Below are 22250 nucleotides of genomic sequence, written 5' to 3'. Positions count from 1 at the left end.
TAAGGAAATGTAAACAGGAAATTGTGAGCCCGGCGTGTTTCTAGCGGTGTCTTCCAGGGGTCTGTTCACGGCCCTACCCTGCTTTTATCAATGACCTGAGAGAAAACATAAAATCACTGAAAATGTTTGCGGGTAACACAAAACACTGGTTAATAAGGACGAGGCTTGGTAACTAATACAGAATTCTCTAGATTGCTTGGGAAGCTGAGAAGTATGGCTATTGGCAAGTGCCTAGCTCTAGGAACAAAGAAAGTAGGTCATACTCACATGGAGGGAAACTATATTCTGGGAAGCAGCGGTTCTGAAAATGCTTTGAGCGTGGTGGTGGGTAATCCGCTAAACCTACGCTAGTAGGTGGCTAATAGGGCTAATGCAGGTGCATATACTGGAGAATCCTCAAATAGGAGTAGAGAATTGTTTTACCTCCATATATTGGCACTGATGCAATGCTCTGTCTTCTTCTAGTGCCCATGGTTCTGGAAGGGTGTTAGAAAACTGATGAGTAAGAGTAATTAGTCACTGGAACAATTTAACAAAGGTTACGGTAGAATCTCCATCTCTGACAACTTTCAGATCAAGCTTGGATGTTATTCTATACGATATGTTGGTGCAGGTCTCTGGGCTGTGTTATACAGGAGGCCAGACTGAGTGTTCGCAGTGGTCTCTTCTGGCCTTGGTATCTGTGAGTCTGCAGGATCTGGCCTTACACCTGCACTGAATCACAAGGGAACCTGAGCACGGCCAGACTGCGTCAGACCAAAGGCGCATCTCGCCCAGTGTCCTGTCTTCTGACAGTGACCAATACCAGATGCCCCAGAGGGAATGAACAGAACAGGGAATCAACAAGTGATCCCTCCCCTGTTGCCCATCCCCAGCTTCTGACAAATAGAGACTAGGGACACAATTCCTGCCTATCCTGGCTCTTAGCCATTTCTGGACCTGTCCTCCATGAATGATCTAGTTCTTTTCTGAATTCTGTTAAAGTCCTGATCTTCACAACATCTTCTGGCAAGGAGTTCCACAGGTTGACTGTGCATTACATGACTGTGCTTTCCTTTTGTTTGTCTTAAATCTGCTACCTATTAATTTCATTGGGTGATCCCTAGTTCTTGTGTTATGGGAACAAATAAATAATTTTTCCGTGTTCATTTGCTTTCACTTGTAGTTTCTTTATAAAATCATGACCGGTATGAAGAATCACTTTTTCTGCTTGGTTCTGAAGCAGGTTCCTTTTGCATATTAGGTCAATGTGATAATCATTTCACTAGAGACACCACTCTCAGGCTATTTTCAAGCTGAAGATTATGGCTGTTCACAAATTATTCCCAAATATGGAAATTATCTTGATACATAATTTGCATAAAACTGAAAATGATGGGGGGGAGACACAAAACAAAGTTATGAATCGTGTTCTCTCTAAGCTGTGTAGCTGCATGGGAGAGATTCAAATGATGCCCAGCGGATTAGCAGAGAGCCCATAGCTACCGTATTTTCCGGCGTATAAGGCTACTGGGCGTATAAGACGACCCCCTAATTTTTTAGTTAAAAGATAGGGTTTCGTCTTATACCCCAGCGCCCCTCCACCTCCCCGGCTTTGCTCCCGTTGTCCCTGGTCTGCTGGAGACAGTCCCCAGCAGACCAGGGACACCGGGAGCAAAGCCTCTGAGGACGCCCCGGCAGCGGGACAGCCCCGGCGCGCCTGGGCTGCCCCGCCGCCGGAGCCCCTCCGCGGCTTTGCAAAGCCGCAAAGCTGTATACCCGGCGTATAAGACGACCCCCGATTTTTGGGGGATGTTTTTTAACATCAATAGTCGTCTTATTCGCCGGAAAATACGGTACATGTTTTGTGTCTACGGGTGGTACGCATGCACATGCCTTGGTATATGTACAAAAAATTATTCTGCACATGGGTGGAACAGATTAGAGGTAACATTGTTGATGAGTACCTCCAAAAGTGGGCCTGACTCTGATATTTGCATTTTCCTCAGCTTGAACGTCAGGAAAATGCACAAACAAACAAACTAGCAGCATTGGAAAAAGAAATGTTACAGGCCAACTTTCCTTTTAGTTTTAATAATTGAAGCTGTGACTGGTGACAGACATTCGAAGATTACTCTTTACCAACTACACTATTTCTGGACAGTCCCTTTAAAAGCTCAGGGCTGTGGACTCGTGGGCACATTATTGGTGTTGATGCAAAACAGGGCACTTCTGAGGATGCTGAATGTACCACTGGCTATGGCCGCCATAGGCCAGCTCATCAGCCCCGGGTTAGCTACAGATAGCAGTTTCCTAGCGTGCCTTTTGCCCTCCAATTGTGCATATTTTGGACACTGGGGTCTGCTGGCGGGGGGGGGGAGCTAGAATTGGCTTTCAGGGTCTTTTTGCCCCCTGCTAACATAGCTCTTTCCAGGGTAGAGAACCCTAAAAACACTCCATATTTTACAGACAGATTTGTGCCCGTGGTGCTAATAATAATTAATACAGTCAAACTCACCTCCAATGCATTGATTTTTCCATTAGCTTCCAGGCAAGCATTCGTCTTCGCCTCGCTCTATTACCAATGTTGGTTTGCCCTAGAAAGCTGGTATTGACTGACTAGCTAGGGAGGTTCTTCAATGAAATTGTGAAGGCAAAAAAGAGGGAGAGTTTCCCATTTATTTACTTATCTGTTGTTATCAAGTATTTATCTTTCAGCAAAGAAAGAGCACTAACTAGAGTTGCCAGGTGTCCGGTATTCCGGTATTCACCTGGATAGTACGGCCCCCCTCAGGTAAATAAAACAGAAAATACCAGACATGTTTCCCTCTAATGGAAGCCTGGCAGGGACAATTTTCCCCTTCCGCATTTGGCGAGGGTGGGGTGGGCATTTAAAGACGCAGCGCCTTTTTTTTTTTTTTTTTGGTCACCCCCTTTTCTTCTCAACAGAATTTTTTCTCTGATGTTTTTTATTTTGGGGGAGGGGAGGTGCTTGGTATTTTTGGTTAAACCATCTGGCAAACCTAAGCACTAGCGATTTGCATTCTTAGGATTTACCTATGCGCATGTGTGCACACACTCCTACATTTCCACTCCCGCTGGGCCAATACTTTTCAGCATGATGCTGTTCTCTTGAACTTTTAAGAGTAGGTCAGATATTATGTTTTACAATCAAAGGGGCAGCAAACTCGGTAAGTACAGCTAAGATAATGAAATTAACAAGTCAGTGAACTGGAAGTTTTCCATCGCTACATGTTTTCCTTCAATGTGGACACTGCATCCAAAAAAAAATGTTTAGTCTGGAAAGTCAAGCACTGCAAAGTTAGGCAGTTCCAATAGTCTGGTTGCCTGTACAACCTTCATTCATTGCCTTTGCAGCAGTATTACAGTACAATCTTCAATGACATGCTCACATACTATGTTTTTCTGCATAACCCTACTTCTACCGCCCATTCAGTGAGCACTCTCTCTTCTCTAGGCTGAATGATCAATATTTCTTTGTATCTTCATCATTCGGTGTGTGGCCCCAGACATTAGTTACTGTACACGATCCACACCTCGCAGTGAATATAGAATGATTACCCTATATACTCGAGTATAAGCCGACCCGAATATAAGCCGAGGCACCTAATTTTACCCCAAAGAACTGGGAAAAATATTGACTCGAGTATAAGCCTAGGGTAGGAAATGAGGCAGCTACTGGTAAATGTAAAAAATGAAGATTGAAATAAATATTCATGTAATTTTATTGGTATCTAAGAAAAACAATAACCTAGCTCTGTAAGTGGAAAAGGGGGTCAACAAAAACAATATAGTTCTGCAGGCACGGCCACAGCTCAGCCCCCGCCGCCCCCGCCCCCGTCCCGCAGCCCCCACGTTCCGGCCCCCTCGCCTGCCAACGAGCCCCCTCTAAACGAGCCAGCGGGGGGGGGGAGCTGTGCGAGACCCGGGCCAGGCGTCGATGGGCCAATGAGCCAGCAGGGGGGGAGGCTGTGCGAGACCCGGGCCAGGCGTCGATGGGCCAGTGAGCCAGCGGGGGGAGCGGGTGCCGGTGCTGGCTGGATTTTACCACGGGAGGGGAGGGGAGGGGAGGGGGAGCAGGGAGCAGCGGCTGGTCCTTGTGCACCTGCCCCAGAATTGGGCCCAAGCTCGTGATCAGGGCTCCCGGGCGCTTCCAGAACAGACGCCCACAGTGCCGAGTCGGCTCCTGGCCCAGCTGTTCCCGAGCTCAGCGCTGCACCCGAGCGTCATGGCGAACGGCTCCAAACGCCCTTCCTCCCACGCGGCAAGAGCCCATGGTGCCGGGCAGGCAGGGGCTGGGGGGCCAGGAGAGCCAGGAGGGCAGGGGCTGGGGGGCCGAGGGGGCAGGGACTGGGTGGGCCAGGAGGGCAGGGGCTCGGGGGGACAAGGGGACAGGGGGGCCGGGAGGGCCAGGAGGGCAGGGGCTGGGGGGGACGAGGAGACAGGGGCTGGGGGGGACAAGGGGACAGGGGGGCTGAGAGGGTCAGGAGGGCAGGGGCCGGAAGGGCCAGGAGGGCAGGGGCTGGGGGGCCGGAGCTCCGGGCTCACGCGTCTAGACCCGGCCGGCGGCAGAGACGCGCTGAGCCCGCCCGCGAGCAGGAGGCTGACTCGAGTATAAGCCGAGGGGGGCATTTTTCAGCACAAAAACTGTGCTGAAAAACTCGGCTTATACTCGAGTATATACGGTTTCCACAGGGACTTTTCTAGTGTGATGACTTGAAGATAAATTCATTAAGATTTATCACCCCTTTGCGGTGGATTGGTCTTCCCATCACTGGAGATATTTAAGTTTTTCCTAATGTCCAACCTAAACCTCCCTTGCTGCAGTTTAAGCCCATTGCTTCTTGTCCTATCCTCAGAGGCCAAGGAGAACAATTTTTCTCCCTCCTCCCTGTGACACCCTTTTCTTTCAGTCTTCTCTCATAGGTCATGTTCTCTAGACCTTTAATCATTCTCGTTGCTCTTCTCTGGACCTTCCCCATTTTCTCCACATCCTTCTTGAAATGTGGTGCCCAGAACTGGGCACAATCCTCCAACTGAGGCCTAATCAGTGCAGAATAGAGTGGAAGAATGACTTCTCGTGTCTTGCTCACGTTGCAGCCTGATGCTCAGGCCTGGACCAGCTGCCTAGAAAGACCTGCTCTATCCCTGCTTCCCTGAGCTGGGATACTCTCAGTCGCACGGCATGCAGCCCAATAGGCATCCGGGAGCTGGGAGGGGCTGGCGCATTCCCAGCGGAGATGACACCTTCCGGGAATGCAGCTCCCCAACTCTACCAAGTCTCCCCCGGGCAGGAATGCACAAAGACGTTTTCAAAAGCTCATAACTTGTCCAGATGTGGGTTCTTTTTCACCGGAGTGGAGGGAGGAGGGCAACAACACATCCCGGATAGCAGGGCAGTCGCCCTGCCAAATGTCAGGTCCCTGCTCTGATGCACTGAGCCACTAAAGGGTCGCAAGAAAATTGTTGGGAGAATTTCAACGCCGAAAGAACAATGCCAAGACTGCGTCTTTTTAGTGGACACATTCCAGAACTATCCATCCACCCCTCCCCTGCAGCATGGAGAAGTTTAGCAGGAATAGTTCAAAGTTTGGCAAAGTTGGGAGCAACTGAAAACAGACTCTTATAATGAGAGCATCAGACAATGTTAGTGATGGACACCTTATTAGAGGCAGTTCAGAAAGTTTCAGTATGTGTATTTATTTGTGCATGCACAAAGGCACCTGCTAAGTCATATAACCTCAGGTTGCGAACCCATCAGTGCTCACAGGCTACCCCCCATGAAGCCTGCACAGTGCTTGTAACGGAAGGGTTTCAAAGCGAACACCGGTTGCAGTAGGAAAGTGGTATTTGCAATTCATGCCCAGGGCAATATTCTGTCTGGTTCACAGTAGAAGTGAACCCCCTTCTGAGCTGATGGTTGTGGGCTGGAGGGACCAGTTTCTTGCCTAAGAAGCAAAAACAAGTTCCAGACGGTTTGTGGTTGCTAAACTTCCCATGGTGTGTTCCACACTCGCAGTCTTAGCATCAGTGTCCTTCTGCTTCCAGATTGGGGGATATATTCTACCAAAGCTAAGGCCCCCTACAGCTTCAGTTAGATACAGCTTCCTTTCGCTGTCTAGCCTCAAAGGGTGACTTTTCGTTTTGCAGTGAGCAAGGACACTCTGTCACCAGAGGAATGTAAATTAGACGTACCGACATTGCAAATGAAGCAGAGATTTAAATCTCCCGCGCTTCAGTGGAATAAAAATGGCCACCGTGTTTTGCAGAGTCAACAGTTTGTCGGCAAAAAGCGGCTGTCAAGACAGGGATCGGGCGACAAAGAAAGCCTTTGTCGGCCGATCCCTTATGCCTCGTAAAACAAGGTTTACAGGCTTGGCTGACAAAGGCTTTCTTTGTCGCCTGATCCCGTCTTGACAGCCGCTTTTTGCGGACAAACTGCTGACTCGGCAAAATGCAGCAGCCGTTTTTATTCAAATGAAGCGCAGGAGATTTAAATCCCCGCTTCATTTGCAATGTCGGTATGTCTAATTTACATCCCTCTGGCAACAGTGGGATGTAATCTAGAAGTACCCCAGGAGTGTATTACTCTGGCATTCATATTCCACTTACGTCATCCTGAATCGTGAGTGTATTACTATTACCTAGTGGTATCGTTTCCATAACAGTAACCCAACCATAGCTGCAGGTTAAGCCATCTGGTAACCCTATCTTTCCCCCCCTTTGCTAGTGATAAGTAGCCATTACAGGCCACAGTTTGTCCCTGAGGCAGGGGCTAGATGAAGACTTGCAGTGGGTCACTGAGGCAAGGTGGGGACAGGGGAACTGGGTGTTCCCTGGGAGGAGAACCGGGTGCTTCTGGGGAGGGGAAGCCCCTGAGTGCTAAGCTGGATAAACACCCACCCCCGGAAGGGGAACACACAGGCACTGGAGTGGGTACTGCCGGAGAGCAGTGTCCTGAAGAGTACGCTATGGTCTGAGAATGACACGGGTCGGGACTAGAGAGGGGGCGAGAACATGGGGAGACCCCAGTTAGAGAGAGGCATGTACTGAGTCAACGATCTAATTCCCAGGGCTACCAGCTGCAGGTGCCATGGTGGTGAGTCTGCCCCAGGACAGGGAGGTAGGAGTGATCTGAGTGTTACTGTAGCTGGGCAGATTTAGCACTCCCCACCCAGATGCGTCTGGAGTGGGGTGGGGTAGTTTGGAGTCAGAAAAGCAGCTGCCCTGCCTGCTTGCTCATGGAATCTAAGGCCTGTGTGAGCTGGGAGAAGATGAGCCAGGAGCCGAGAGCAGGCTGTTCTTCCTCACTTTGCAGCAGGGTTTCTTTAAGTTAGTTCACTTGTGAGTTAACTGCCTGGTTAATCAGTGAGCCACCTGCCTAGCAGAGGAAGAGGCTGCCTGGACTCCAACGGAGGCTTCCCTACAACATGGGTTCCCAAACTGGGGGGGCGTGAAGAAATTCCAGGGGGGGGCGTGAGGTGACTCAGCCACATACACCCCGGTCAATCCCACCCCAAGTTTTGCTGCTATTTTTTGGGGGAGGGAAGGCGTGAGGGTTTCTCAAAAATCAAAAAGGGGGCATAATGCCGAAAAGTTTGGGAACCACTTCCCTAAAAGCAAGTGGAGAGATGGCTCAGACTCAGCATATGGTGCAGATTTGCAGATTTGATGATCAGAGGCACAAACTGAGACTTTGGTGAACTAAATCGCTTTTGGTAGGGTTGCCAGATACCGTCACAAAAAATCCTGAACATGGGGGGGGGGGATTCATTGAGCAAAAAAAAAAAAAAAAGGACACTGCTCCTTTAAATTCCTGTGCTCCACACTCCCCCTGCCCCTGCCAAATGTGGCAGAGGAAAAATTTTCCCGACAGCCTTCCATCCGAGAAAAACATTTTTCATGTCCGGTATTTTCTGGTTTTTTTACCGGACAGAAGATGCAATTTCCGGACTGTCTGGCCAAAAACCGGATACCTGGCAACTCTAGCTTTTGGGACCTCTCAGTCTTTTCTTACTGTGTTTGTGTGGACTGAACTGTTCAAATTTTACTTTTAGTTTTCTCTTTATTTATGTTTACTGTAACTATGGACGATATCTGTGGGTTATAAAATAGCTGTGTTCTGTTGTAAGAATTAGATTGTTTCTTCATAAGATTTTATAAAAGTTATTTCATTAAATTCATTTCTTCAGTTTCTTTTTTAACTTGACTGTAGGGAGGCCAAAACTGGGCGATCCTTGCTGAAATTCTTTACAGACTGAATTCTGGGTCTCCAGTACTGCTGTGGGAGTGGGCGGGGGGGTTGTAAACACTGGAGAAGGGCAGTGAAGTCTGGTCACCCAAGATTACATTGCATCATACGCAAAAGTTCTCCCTTGCTGCTTGTCCAGCTGAAGAAAACATAAGCCAAACAATAACATGGAGCCCTTGCATTCTTGCTCCATATCTCGCTTCTAAACATCCCCCACACCAGAGTTTCCCCAAGCCATGTAGAACATATATTCTATGATCAGAAGTCAACTACTAACCTACAGTGAAGTCTACCTAACGTAGAACTTTGATCATCGAGTCTACGTGTCTGACTAAAATTGTGCAAAGAAAAAAGCAGCAGCAGAAGAAAAACACTCACATCTTTTATGGACTGAACAGGCTGGTAATAACTAATAAAGTCCCTCTGCTTTCCAGCCTAGAATTTCTGCTTTTGGGCTTAATTCAGTACTAGGTAGTTTAATATTTGGTGTTAAATATAAAAGGGATGGAAGACTGATAAAGGAGGAAGCAAAATCCTCAGCTCTTTTTCACCAAAAGCTACTAAATAAAGTCAATTATAATCTCGCCTTTCTCCAAGGGAAACTTTCATTTCCTTCCTTCGTAAAACCAGCTGGTAAATATTTAAGCTTTCCCAGTCCTCACTGCATGAGCTCGCTCACTTATCTCCAATTTATTTTTCTCTTGCTATGGCCTTTGGCTCCGATGTGAAAGCCCAGAACTCCTAGCACCAGCAGAATGAATGGTGCAGCTTTTGTCATTATTATCACGCTGAATGTATGATCTCGGGAAAGAAGTATTGACATTTTTCACTCCATTGAAATATCTTGAGAAGGGGAATATAGGAACAGACATGCAAAGGTCCACCTACCCTAGCATCCTGTTTTCCAGCAGTGACCAATGCTAGGTGCTTTTAAGGGAATGAACAGAACAACCATTGAGTAATCCATCTCCTTTCATCCACTCTCATCTGCTGGCAGTCAGAGGCAAGGGACACGCAGAACATGGATTCGCACCCTGACCATCTTAGCCCTCTCCTCCAGGAACATATCTAATTATTTTTTATAATTTTGGCCTTCACAACATCCTCTGGCAAGGAGTTCCACAGGTTGACTGTGCCTCATGCGAAGAAGTCCTTCATTTTGTTTTAAACTTGCTGCCTATTCATTTCATCGAGTGAGCCCTCATTCTTGTATTATGAGCAGGAGTAAATAACACTACCCAGTTCATGTTCTCTGCAGCTGGAAAACAGATGACTAAACGGAATATGATAGAGGTCTCTACAATCAGTTCCAGGCTTTTCAATCTCACCTGATATGGAAATTAATCAGTTCTGTAATCCATCTCTCCCTTTTCCAGTTCTAATGCATCTTTTTTTTTTTAGATGGAGTGACCAGAACTGCATATTGTATTCAATGCCATTATATATAAATCAATGATATGCCCACACTTATATTTGCTCTCTTATTATCTCTCCCTTTCCGTATGGTTCCTAACATTCTGTTGGCTTTTTGGATAGACACTGCACATGACTATTGTGGCTATGTCTTCACAACAGTGTTATTTTGGAATAACTGCGATTATTCCGAAATAACATAGTCCACGTCTACACTACAAGCAGTTATTTCAACATAATGTTGAAATAATGTCGAGCTGGAGGACTTTTTACTCTGACTCTTCCTCCGACTTCCCTTACTCCTCGTAAAATGAGGGTTATAAGAGTGCTTTTTCTCGGAGTTCCTGCTGTGTAGACAGCGCCAAAAACCGAAATTAGCTATGCACCTTGAGCTACATTAGTTGGGTAGCTTAAGTTGAAATAGCTTATTTCAGCTTTAGCCCTGCTGTTTAGACATGCTGTGTGTGTGTGTGTGTGTGTGTGTGTGTGTGTGTACATATAAGATATGTGTTCTAACTGTCTGTTTGTCTGTCTAGCCATTTCACTGTGATATAAATAGCTATGTTTGTTTGGACCTTAAATGTAAGAAAATGTGTCACTCTGAGATCTTTCCACTAAGGTGGGCTAATGGCTGATTATTTTTTCGGTTACATTCACAGTAGCAGCAATTCAGAGAAAATTATCCAAACGGTCTCTTGCTACTCTTCAAGGCCCCTTTGCCAACTGCCATTTTGCTGAACACATTTGTTTGTGTAGCTGTGGCTAAGGAAAAAAACCCAAAGTTTGAATGAAAGTTTCAGAGGAGTGGTCCACACCACTTTTGCCGTAAGTGGTATAACACTGCTGAATTACCAAGTGCCCAAGTCTCCGAGGGTATGTTTACACTACCACCCTAGTTCGAACTAGGGTGGTTAATGTAGGCAACCAAAGTTGCAAATGAAGCCCGGGATTTGAATTTCCCAGGCTTCATTTGCATCTTGCCGGGCGCCGCCATTTTTAAATCCCCGCTAGTTCGGACTCTGTGCCCGCGGCTACACGCGGCACGGAGTAGGTAGTTCGGATTAGGCTTCCTATTCCAAACTATCGGTACACCTCGTGGAAGCCTAATCCAAACTACCTACTCCGTGCCGCGTGTAGCCGCGGGCACGGAGTCCGAACTAGCGGGGATTTAAAAATGGCGGCGCCCGGCAAGATGCAAGATGCCTGGCACGGAGGGATTTTTCCACTGATGTGGTTAATCTCCCTCTCTCTGAATCCAGATCTATGCTGGTGGAGAAAATCGAGGCAAGATGCGCAACTCCAGCGACATGAATTACTGTCAGGACGAGTAAGGGAAGTCAATGCGGGCACCCTCAGCATTTGATTTAGAGGGTCTTTACTAGACCTGCTAAATAGAATCCCAGAGGATTGATCACCAGTGATGATCCCCCAGAAACTGAGCAGTGGTAGCTAGGTCGATGGAAGAATGTTTCTGTTGATCTAGCTGCATCTAGGATGTGGGGGCTTGGGTCAATACAACTATGTTGCACAGGGCAAGAAATATTTCACAGCTGTGTGCAAGTGCTTTGCTGAATCAGAGCCTAAAGGAAGGGGCTTTTGCAAGCAAGTCCCAGTTGGAATTTGGTACTTAAGAACAGGCAGATTGAGGTGGTCATGAAGAAAAAATCTCCCACCCTTCCCCATGGATAGCCCTGGCATGAGGCCGGAGCAAAATCTCCGTCAAAGGCTGGATTTCCAAGTGGAACGAAAAGCAAGATCCTGAGAAAAGAAAAGGAGAACATCCCATACCGGGGCTTGGTACCTGTCTCCCACGGGCTCTTTGCTGTGCTGCCCGGCCTTGCTGAGGGTGTCTGGAGGCTACCATGTTACGCTACCCACGGAACTTTTGATAGCCGAGGAAATTGAAGCACAGGACTAAAAAGAGCCCAGCGAGGATCACGCGTCTTAAGTGTCCTGAAGCCTATAAAACCCAGCTCGCCTGCTTCCTCAGCCCAGAGTCCCAACCGCAAGCCTATTAAGCTAATGGGCATTAGTGTAAGATTTTTCCCCGGGGAGTCTTTATTTTGTTGTGCGGTTAACAGCTCCGTATTGTATTACTCGCTGCCCTTGCTGTAGCTTATACACCTCCGGCTCAGCAACTCCGTGTGCTCCCCTGGTGGGTTTCAATCTTCGCTGCGACGCTGCAGTGCATAGCACCTGTCCTGCCGCAGGAATACTGCTTGCCAGGAGGGCGGGGGGCTGATCTGGGACGAGAGAGGGAGGAGGCTGGAAGTTGGAGAGAGGCGAAAGAGATGGGGCAAGCGAAAAGGCAAGCTTGAAATCGTGCAGCTTGGACTCCTGACACCTCTGCGACCGTCTCCGCTTTGCCTGCTCCGAATGGATTATTTGCATTTTAATGCCCATGGAAGGAAACCGAGTGGTGGGGATGCCGATCCAGAGCTACGCCACGAGCGACAGATGTGATCGCATTGTCCGCCGGGCGGAGAAAAGCAGCTGAGAGTCTTAAAAATGACACAGTTGGCGACCTGGTCTGCGCTTCTGATGCTTTGTCGCTTTTTCCTGCTCATCCTGGGGGCTGTTTTGCAGAAATGTTTCCCACAGAAGGGTCACGGAGAACCTGGGAAAACCCCCCTTGGTCTTACACTACCCAAGGGGACCGAAAAGTGCCAATCCTGGTTCAACAGAGTCCTAGGGTGAAGCTGCTAAACTCGGGGTTGTGCTCACTTTCAGCAAGGATGAATTTGACCGCATGTATTCCAGCTGCTTAACACACTAAGGCTGTGTCTACATCGGCACCCGTTTCCAGAAAAGGGATGCTAATGAGACACTTCGGAATTGCAAATGCCGCGGGGGATTTAAATATCCCTCGCGGCATTTGCATGAACATGGCTGCCGCTTTTTTCCGGCTCGGGGTTTTGCCGGAGAAAAGCGCCAGTCTAGACGGGATCTTTTGGAAAATAAACCCTTTTCTGGAAGATCCCTTATTCCTCTTAAAGCCTTTTTCAAAAGGACCCTTATTCCTGATTTTATTTTCTGAAAGATCCCCATCTAGACTGGTGCTTTTTTCCGGCAAAGCCCCGAGCCAGAAAAAAGCAGCAGCCATGTTTATACAAATGAAGCGGGGAAAATGTAAATCCCCGCTTCATTTGCAATTGCGACTTGTCTAATCTGCATCCCTTTTCCGGAAAAGGGGTGCAGTGTAGACACAGCCTAATAGTAACTAATCTTCAGTCAGTATCATTACCCCATATTGCCGATGGGAAACCTCAGTTACTGGGGTGAATTGACTTGCCTAAAGCTGTTCAGCATAGCATCATGCGGGGGAGGGGATAGCTCAGTGTTTTGCACATTGGCCTGCTAAACCCAGGGTTACGAGTTCAGTTCTTGAGGGGGTCCATGTAGGGATCTGGGCAAATCTGTCAGGGATGGTACTTGGTCCTGCTGTGAGAGCAGAGGACTGGACTCAATGACCTCTCAAGGTCTCTTCCATTTCTATGAGATTGTGTTTGGTCCTGTGGTGACGGCAGGGGATTGGACTGGATGACCCTCTCCCAGTTCTAGTGCTGTACCAGTCTAGATCAGTGTTTCTCAACCAGGGGTACTTGAGAGAAGTCAGGGGTACCTCAACACAACTGAAATTGGGAGAAAACTGATTTTTTGTTTTACGTTTTACAACACTTTATTATTTTTCTACTTTTTACACCCAAAAATGTCAACATCCACCCGGCTATGATTAAGTTGTTTAAACAAATGTGTTGCAATGGTAGAAAAAAATTCAGTGTGTCTAAAAAAATAATTATAAATACCCCCAGTACCTACAGTTTTCAAAGGGGTACTTTATAAAGAAGGATGAGAAACACTGATCTGGATCATGTCAATGGCAGAACCAGGGCTAGAATTCAGGGTTTCAAAATGCATTCTCGGTCCCTCCAAGAGTAGAAGTGCCAACCCCCCCAGCACCAACTGGGGAGCCCTTCCTGTCCACTAGGAAAAAGCTTTGCTTTTTCTTTCTGCTGGATCACTAGATACCCAACCAGTCCTGTCACTAGTCCAGGGCTGGATATTGACCGTTCCTGATCAGTTTGATATTGACACAGTGGGAACTGGATACTGGGGAGGGAAAAGAAGGAAGCTGGTGGATTCTGCTTTTCAATGGCAGCTGGACGGAGCTATGCAGAGGTTTGAAATGTTACAATCGGTCCCAGTATGGACGGGTTAGAGCCCAGGGTAAGCAATCAGCTGAACTGTTTATGGCCTGGGTTCTGCCAGGATGTGGCCTCATTGGAGAGGGTCCAGTGGAGGGCAACCAAAATGATGAGGGGACTGGAGCAGATGACCTACGAGGAGAGGCTGAGGGATTTGGGCTTGTTTAGTCTGCAGAAGAGAAGAGTGAGGGGGGATGGGAACCTCCGTTCAGGAAGTTGAAGGCTGCTATCAAAAGAGGCTGGAGAAAGGCTGTTCTCAGTGGTGACAGATGGCAGAACAAGGAGCGATGGGCTCAAGTTGCAGTGGGGGAGGTCTAGGTTGGATATTAGGAAAAACTTTTTCAGAGTGGTGAAGCACTGGGATGGGTCCCCTAGGGAAGTAGTGGAGTCTCCATCCCTAGAGATTTTTAAGTCTCGGCTTGACAAAGCCCTGGCTGGGTTGATTGGGTTGGGATTGGTCCTGCCTTGGGCAAGAGGCTGGACTTGATGATTCCTGAGGTCTCTTCCAGCTCTATGGTGCTATGATTCTATGAATCACACAACCTTGTATATCATCACACTGCTGCCCTGCACTGGAGTGTGTTTGTGGCAGCGACCGCTAAGAGACCCAAACAGGTGCGTGTCTGGAGAAGTCTAGTTTTATTTAGAATGAGGGAATTATGCAATAATGGGGGAATTTAGAATGGGGGAATGATGCAATAAGCCATATGGCTAATTATTATTATTCTAATTATTATTTAGAATGGGAGAATTATGCAATAAACCATATGGCTGCCCCTCAAAAGTTTCCCTAGCTCAGGAGGTTTTCCAGCCTTTTTTCTCACTTACAGGCCCCTAAAAAAAGTCAGACGGACGTGCAGACCCCTTTGAAAATAGACATCGTCCGGGGCCCCGAAGGATTCTGAACTGTCATGCTAGGGCCAGAGTTTCAACCAGTGGTCTGCAATGTTCTATCCATCACTGTGTTGCAGCACAACCATGAGCTAATGCCCACATCTGTTACATTTGGCACTGCTAATCAAGATGTAACACCCCTCCCCACACACCAACTACTGTGATCGTGCTATGCTTTAAACCTGAACTGGAAGCAGTATCAGGCCATTTTAAATACCTGTGCAGCTCTGCTGCAACTATATGTTCGCTAAGGTGGGTGATTTCGGAGGGTCCTTAATTAAACCCGGCCTGTGGGAGTGAGACATCACATTCTGCAGCCTCACATGCCCTCTGACACCCATGGTGGGATAAAACTGTAATCAAGGCAGCCAGGAACCACGCCAGCCACGTGGCAACACTGCCACCTTGTGGAACGCCCGTGTGGAGACGACACTGATCGGTATGTTCCCCAGATGTGCCCCCGTCTTGCTAAAGAGCCAGGTGTTCAGCGCCCTGCCGCTCCACGGAGATCCGCTTGCTATCCGCAGGCACCGGAGGATGCAGGTGTATGTATCCGTGGCTCCTTTTGGCAGCTGTGGAGACAAGTGGGCTGTGTCTACACTGGCATGAATTTCCGGAAATGCTTAAAACGGAATACTATTCCGTTTTCAGTTTTTCCGGAAAAGGAGCGTCTACATTGGCAGGCTGCTTTTCCGGAAAAGCCCTTTTTCCGGAAAAGCGTCTGTGGCCAATGTAGACGCGCTTTTCCGGAAAAGAGCCCCGATCATCATTTTCGCGATCAGGGCTTTTTTCCGGAAAAGACTACTGGGCTGTCTACACTGGCCCTTTTCTGGAACACTGTTCCGGAATAAGGACTTATGCCCGAGCGGGAGCAGAATAGTTTTTCCAGAATAGCGGCTGATTTTGTACAGTAGAGCATCGTTGCTTTTCCGGAAATTCAAGGGCCAGTGTAGACAGCTCGCAGCTTATTCCGGAAAAGCGGCTGATTTTCCAGAATAAGTGGCCCAGTGTAGACACAGCCGTGGTGTATCTAGAACCCTGCCAATGCGCAGTTTTCCATGGGGATCCCCACCCGCAGGCTTGTTTTGGCAGCTGCGGCTGCGGAGGCCTGTTTTTCTATCCGTGCAGCGCTCTGCTGATCTTTGCTGCCACCAGGGGCTTCGTTGGCACCCGTTGGTCCAAGGGGCTGTGAGTGTAAAGAATTCAGGACGGCGGAGCGAACGGGTTGAATGAGGCATGGAGCCTGGGTAGGCCTGCCCACAGGGGAGACAAAGGGGTAACTGCCCTGGGCCCCGGAGCCTTGCACTATGCACTCCGGGCAGCACTGAGGGCTGCCGGGGGGAGGCTGGCCCCAGCCCTGCCCTACTGCCTGAGGCTCCGCCCCTTCTGGGGGCACAGAGCCGGGGGGGCCCCCGCCTTGTCTAAGGGCCCGGTGAGGGTGTCTGCCAACCCTAGAACTTTCTGATTCTCTGATGCCCAATTTGCCATGAAATGCTGAAGCTACGTGCCCAGATTCAGGGGGGTTAAGACCTCCGGAGTTGAGTCCGGTCCCCTGCCCAAAGCAGGCCCAACCCCACCTAAATCATCCCAGTCAGGGCTTTGTCAAGCCGAGACTTAGAAACCTCTAGGGATGGAGATTCCACCCCCTCCCTAAGGAACCCAGCCCAGTGTTTTCCCACCCTCCTAGGGAAATCGTTTTTCCTAATATCCAACCTGGACCTCTCCCACCACAACTTGAGACCATTGCTCCTCGTTCTGCAACTGCCCCCACTGAGAACAGCCTCTCTCCATCCTCTTTGGAACCTCCCTTTAAGCAGTTGAAGGCTGCTCTCAAATCCCCCCTCCCTCTTCTCTCCTGCAGACTAAACAAACCCAAATCCCTCAGCCTCTAGTTCTGTTGGTTTCTGTGCCACAGACTCACCATGCGGCCTTGGACAAGTCACCTCCTCTCTCTGTGCCATGGACACTGCGCTGAGTAGGACCCTGCACTTGGTGCCTGCCCCAGGGGAAGGTTGGTACATCTGGCCACCGTGCAAAACAGCATGAACCTCCCTGTGGCTAATGCACTGAGAGCTCCGCCTCGCTCGCACCTGGCTTCTCCCCGTGGGCAGATTGCGGGCCTGCCGAGACCCCTCTGCAAGGCTGGGGATGTGGGGAAAAGCTGTGGCGGTTAGCCCAGGAACATAGGGGCAGGTCCAAGCCTTCTGTACCTCTTCTTCCACACATGGGGCCGAGTCCTGACCCCACGCAGCCCTTCACCCAGACAAGCAGCCCCTCCGGAGCCAATAGGCCCAGCTTCTTGGATGGGCTGGCCTGTGTCCTGAATGCCTTATACACTGTCTGTGCGTAACTCACAGCCGCTGGGTGCGGTGCACTGTGCCCTGGGCGACGCTGAGACCACGGACAGAGAGCGGGTGAGTTTGCTCTGCAGCCCTAGCTGAGCGCCAGCAGGCGTTTCGCTCGGGCTCTAGAGCAGGGATGTTAGTGCCTAGTGCCTCTGGATCACAGGCAGCAAGGGGGAAGGGGAGGCGGGAGCCAATATACATGAGGAGCCGCCTGCCCTTCCCCCCCCCCACACACACTTGCTGCTTCCCACAGGGCAGGGAGGCAGGTGGGAGCCAGATAAAAGCCGACTCCCCATAAGCACCAGCTTCACGGAGCTGCCTCCCTGCCCCCCGTATCAGAGGCAGCAGCATGGGGGGGGCAGGCAAGATGCCGGGGCAGCCTCGCGGACCGGCTCCCGCCTTCCACCCCACACGGCTGCCTTTGCCACCCGTCGCTGCTGCCTCTGTGTCAGGGGGCTCCTTGAGAGTGGGGTTGACTGCTGGCCCCGCCCCTGGGGACTATCGAAGAGTCATGTGACCAATAAGAATTCATGAGGTCAATCGACTAGTCAATTAACCGATATTTAACATCCCTACTGTGGAGTCTCATGCACTGAGCTCCGGCGGTCCCTGGTTTGGCTCTGCCTGTTGACATTACACGTGGAGGCTCAGCCGGGATTTCAACTAGGAAGTCTCTGAAGCTTGGGATGCCCTTCCTCAACTAGGGGAAGTATCAAGTATCAGAGGGGTAGCCGTGTTAGTCTGAATCTGCCCACGAAAGCTCATGCTCCTACACTTCAGTTAGTCTATAAGGTGCCACAGGACTCCTCGTCGCTTTTAGGGGAAGTATGTAAGCCACACACCTAGCGGGTGTGGGTCATTAGCTCATGGAGTGGCACTTAGCTAAGGTTGCAGAGCATTCTCTCTCGCTGGACGTGGTCTGAGCTAGCTGGCTTTTAGCTCAAACTCACACTGCGTAGAGGCTCATGCACTGAGTTCCAGAGGTCCCAGGTTCAGTTCTGCCTGTTGGCGTGACACATGCAATTCACAGCACTAAAAACACTCAATCCAGGACTGGGCTCCCCCAGTGAAGAAAGTAGAGAAGGGAACTGTGTTTGCTCCTTAGTCTTATGGCCTGCAGGAGGTCAGATTAGATGATCACATTGGCCTGACTTCCAGCTTCCCTAGCCTCTAACTGGTCAAATAGGAATTAACTCCAAGATTGAATGTTTTCCTAAAATGTCTGTTTGGGTACATCTAGACTACAGGCTTTTGTCAACAGATACTGTCAACAAAGCTTCTGTCGACAAAGAGCGTCTGGACTACATCCATTTCTGTCAACAAAGCAAGCTGTTTTGTCAACATGAGAGTATAGACGCAAAGGACAGGGTAGATGCAATAATGCCTTCTGTCGACAGAACTCTGTTGACAAAAGGCGTTATTCCTCGTAGATTGAGGTTTACCGCCATCGACAAAACTGCCGAGTTCTGTCAACGTTATGTCGACAGAACTCGGTGGTAGTGTAGACGCAGGTATAGTTTTGTCGACAAAAGTCCACTTTTGGACCTGCGAGTGGGTGTCTCGCAGGCACAGGTGACTCACCATCCCTAGTGCTGAGTGCTGCCAAAAGGTGCCATCTCATCTCAGCCTCATTTCTGCTCTAACGACCTTGAGAATGAAACGCTTTGGTTCCAAGTGAGACTTAAGGGGAAAGAGCTTATTGGCTTGTGACATTTTGTATTTTCTCCCCATTTGGGACAACAAAAAAGTCGGCATCTTCCAATTTCCCAGCCACCAGAAATTCCAGTGTCCAGCCAAATTCATGGTACCAGAATTCACGTCTGCCACATTGTTTCACGAGGCCTTTAATGCCAGACACTGACCCGACCAGGGACTCAAACTTGGCTAACAAAAGCAACAAGCGTGCCAAGCAACCCGATGGCACATTCGCATGCGCCGGGCTCCAGCCGCAAACAGGCAAGAGCGATGCACCAGGAGGGCTGTGTGCTTGAGATGTGGGCTCGTGCACTTTGTGGCATGTGCTCTCCCGACTTCTGCAGTGTCACCCAGCTACTTTGGCTTGCCACAAACCTACCTGTGACGCACTCATGAGAAAGGATGCCCCCTTGAGGACGTGGGACTGGAAAGCGCATCTGCCCAAGAAACACAGCACAAAGGTCTGATGGAGAAGGACACCCAGGAGTTACCTGCACCCTCCGGAGCATCAGAAGGCCATTTGGTTTTACATTAGTATTATTTATGATGAGTGAAGTGTGCCATAAACACAGGGCTGGAAGAAGCTGTGCATATGGAATAAGATACTTCCCAGGCGGCTGCTCTGTTCCCACAGAGCTAATTGCCTCATAAATTGGTTTTATTCTCCTGCATGAGGCTAACCTCCCCATTTAAAGTCAATAACGAGACTTAATTTGCTGGTTGCTTTGGACTAGGTGCTGGCTCAAGGAGTCATCCGGCCCCTCTGGAGTCCCTCAGCAGTTCGGTGACACCGCCATAGCAACTTGGTTGCTTGGTGATGGAGGCTGGGTTTCCAGTGCAGCTGGCCTGGCCTGCAGAGGGACCATACAGTCATGCCCTTCCATGTCCTATAGACTCAGTTGATTTGCATTAATTCCCCCTTGGGTTTTGTTTATGGGCTACCGCAGATGGGGAGACATTTTCACAGGGACGTTATAGCCCCGGCACAGGAGATGGTTTGAATCTTGCCCCTCACCCCCACTTATTTCTGGCCTTTTGTGTTGTTTTCTTGGCCAAAATGTGGTCCAAATGCCCAGAGCTTGGATGCCAAGATGGTGGGCATGGCATACATTAGATGTGTCCAGGAGCCAGCTCCTTTCTCGTCACAACTGCTTCACTAGAGAATTGCCATGGTCTACTGACCTTGTTCAGCTACATTGTAGGACTATGGACTCCAGGCCAGAAGCCCTGTAGAATGTACAGAACCAGGCCAGATTGCAGTTGGGTGGAAGCCAAGACCAGTGTAGCAATAGCAGAGGGCTCATTTAGGAATAATCTGCGGACATTTGGGGCTAAGTAGGCATGAGGGGCGTTGGCCCAGCCATCGTTTTGCCAGAGTTCACTGGTGCTTGGATCTGGTTTAACCCTGAGGCCAGATCGACACTGGGGAAGAAAGTCGACTTAAGCTACGCAACTCATGCTGTACCTTATGTTGAATTTTGGTGGTGGCTCCCTTGCCGGATGTTGATGGGAGAAACTCTCCCATCGATTTCCCTCACTCCTCGAGGCCCCGTGGAGTACTGGGGTCAATGGGAGGACATCAGCAGCAGTTGATTTAACAGGTCCTTGCTAGACCTACTAAATCGATCCCTGGAAGATCGATGTCCAGAGCGTCAGTCTCTGGGTAAGTACAGACGAGGCCCGAGTGGGAAACCTTTAGCAGATGTCAAAGAAGCTTGTCCAAAACCTGACCCCACCCCCCTCCTGTCCCAACTGTGAATTTAAAGGGTCATGTCATCTCCTCGCACCACGTCCTAGCGAATTCTCGGCTGATGCTGGGCTTAATTAAATGGAAATATGAAGTAAGTAAGGGCAATTAACTGGAAAAGCAGCGTTACGGGGCGTGAATGCTGATTACCCTAATAATAGACAATAATGCAGCTTACAGGAGTTAAATGGTTTGTTTAATGGATGGAATGGCCTACAGTATATAATATATAAAGTACTTAACAATAAACATTTAATTACTTACTTCACTTCTGTTTTTCTTCAATGTGCAGAACAAAGTGGTTAATAAAAGAGTCACCAGATTGGAGTAATTTATGCCCCTGTAAAAGCTAATTTGCATCTCTCATGGGCAACAGCAATTCAATGGCGGCTCCGGGGGAAATTCTAAAAGGCTGACAGATGCTGGTCACCAGGCAGAATTGAACCTGCCACCTTAGGAAGTAATATCATAGGCTGCTAATACTTGAGCTAAGAGCCACCTGCCTTGTAGGTCAGGCTACAGAACAGACTTCATGCTCCCTTTCTCACTGGTCTCAGTGCCTTCGGGTTGCACATGCAACGGCCTCATAGACACATACGTACGCTCCTGCCTTCCACACGCTCAGTACCAGCGGGCTCGGAGACCGGTTGTCCCACAAGTGCATTCTACTGGGCTTCTGGCCTCTGTCTCCAAGGGATGGTTCCTTGGTACTTCCATAGTGGGAGCCCTGAATTCACCTGCGCTCTGTAGTCAAGATGTTCAGCAAAACTCACAATGGGCCTTTGAAACGGTCTCTTCTGGCCTTGGAATCTGAGAATCTGCCCTCAGGTACAGAACTGGCAGCTTCACTGAACGTCTCTGTTGGAGGCCTCCACCGCCGTGACGCAACATGGCGTCTGTTCGCAAAATGGGGCTTCTGCAGCTCAGGAAATGGGCTCACAAACTGTGTCCCTCAGGTTGTGTCGGGATGCTCCTCTCCTGGCCCAGGACTTGGTTTGCTGAGGGATGGCTCTGTGTCACTTGTAGTTGTCACCCGGCTAGGGTTGAAACGGGACTAGAAAGCAGCCCAGGTGTAACCCGGGCTGGGGGATCTGGTAGATCAAAGGAGCGCCTTTGGCTTCTTTTTCAAACCTCTCTGAGCACGCATGAAGGAAAAGGGAACTGCTCGCCAAACCAAGCCAGGATAAACGCCTACTGCAGTCGAGCATGGTGGCGAGGTTACTATCCGGGCTGTTTATTTCATGCCATGGGTGATACAGTGTAACCCGCACACCTAGTGGGTGTGGTTCACTGCCCATGGAGCGGCCCAGAGCGTAGGCGGTAGAGCTCACTTGTTCTTATCTCTTGCTGTAAACGGGCTGGGAGCCAGCTGGTTTTATAGCTCAAGCTGTAGCGACTCCTACGCTAAGCTCTGCAGGTCCCGGGTTCAAATCTACTGCCTTGCATTCCACTCAGAGCTCCTTGGCCCCCCCACCGCTCCCCAGGTCACATGGAGCATTGGGGGAAAGCACTAGGGCTCAAGTGATTGTGCTTTGTTGGAGTCACATCCACACTATGGTGCCAGTTTGATGTGCATCAGGAACAAGCGCAGCCTGCAGCAGGTGGGGGCCAGGAGCCAGTTCCTTTCCTACAGTTAGTTCCACTTTCCTTAGCCCTGCGGGAGAACCCTGTGCCGAATGTCTCAGAGAGCAAAGGGGTGT

This window comes from Pelodiscus sinensis, chromosome 7, assembly GCF_052426305.1.
Source record: "Pelodiscus sinensis isolate ZL-2025 chromosome 7, ASM5242630v1, whole genome shotgun sequence".
Taxonomy (NCBI): domain Eukaryota; kingdom Metazoa; phylum Chordata; order Testudines; family Trionychidae; genus Pelodiscus; species Pelodiscus sinensis.
The sequence above is the reverse complement of the archived record's forward strand: the minus strand, read 5'-3'. Positions refer to the sequence as shown.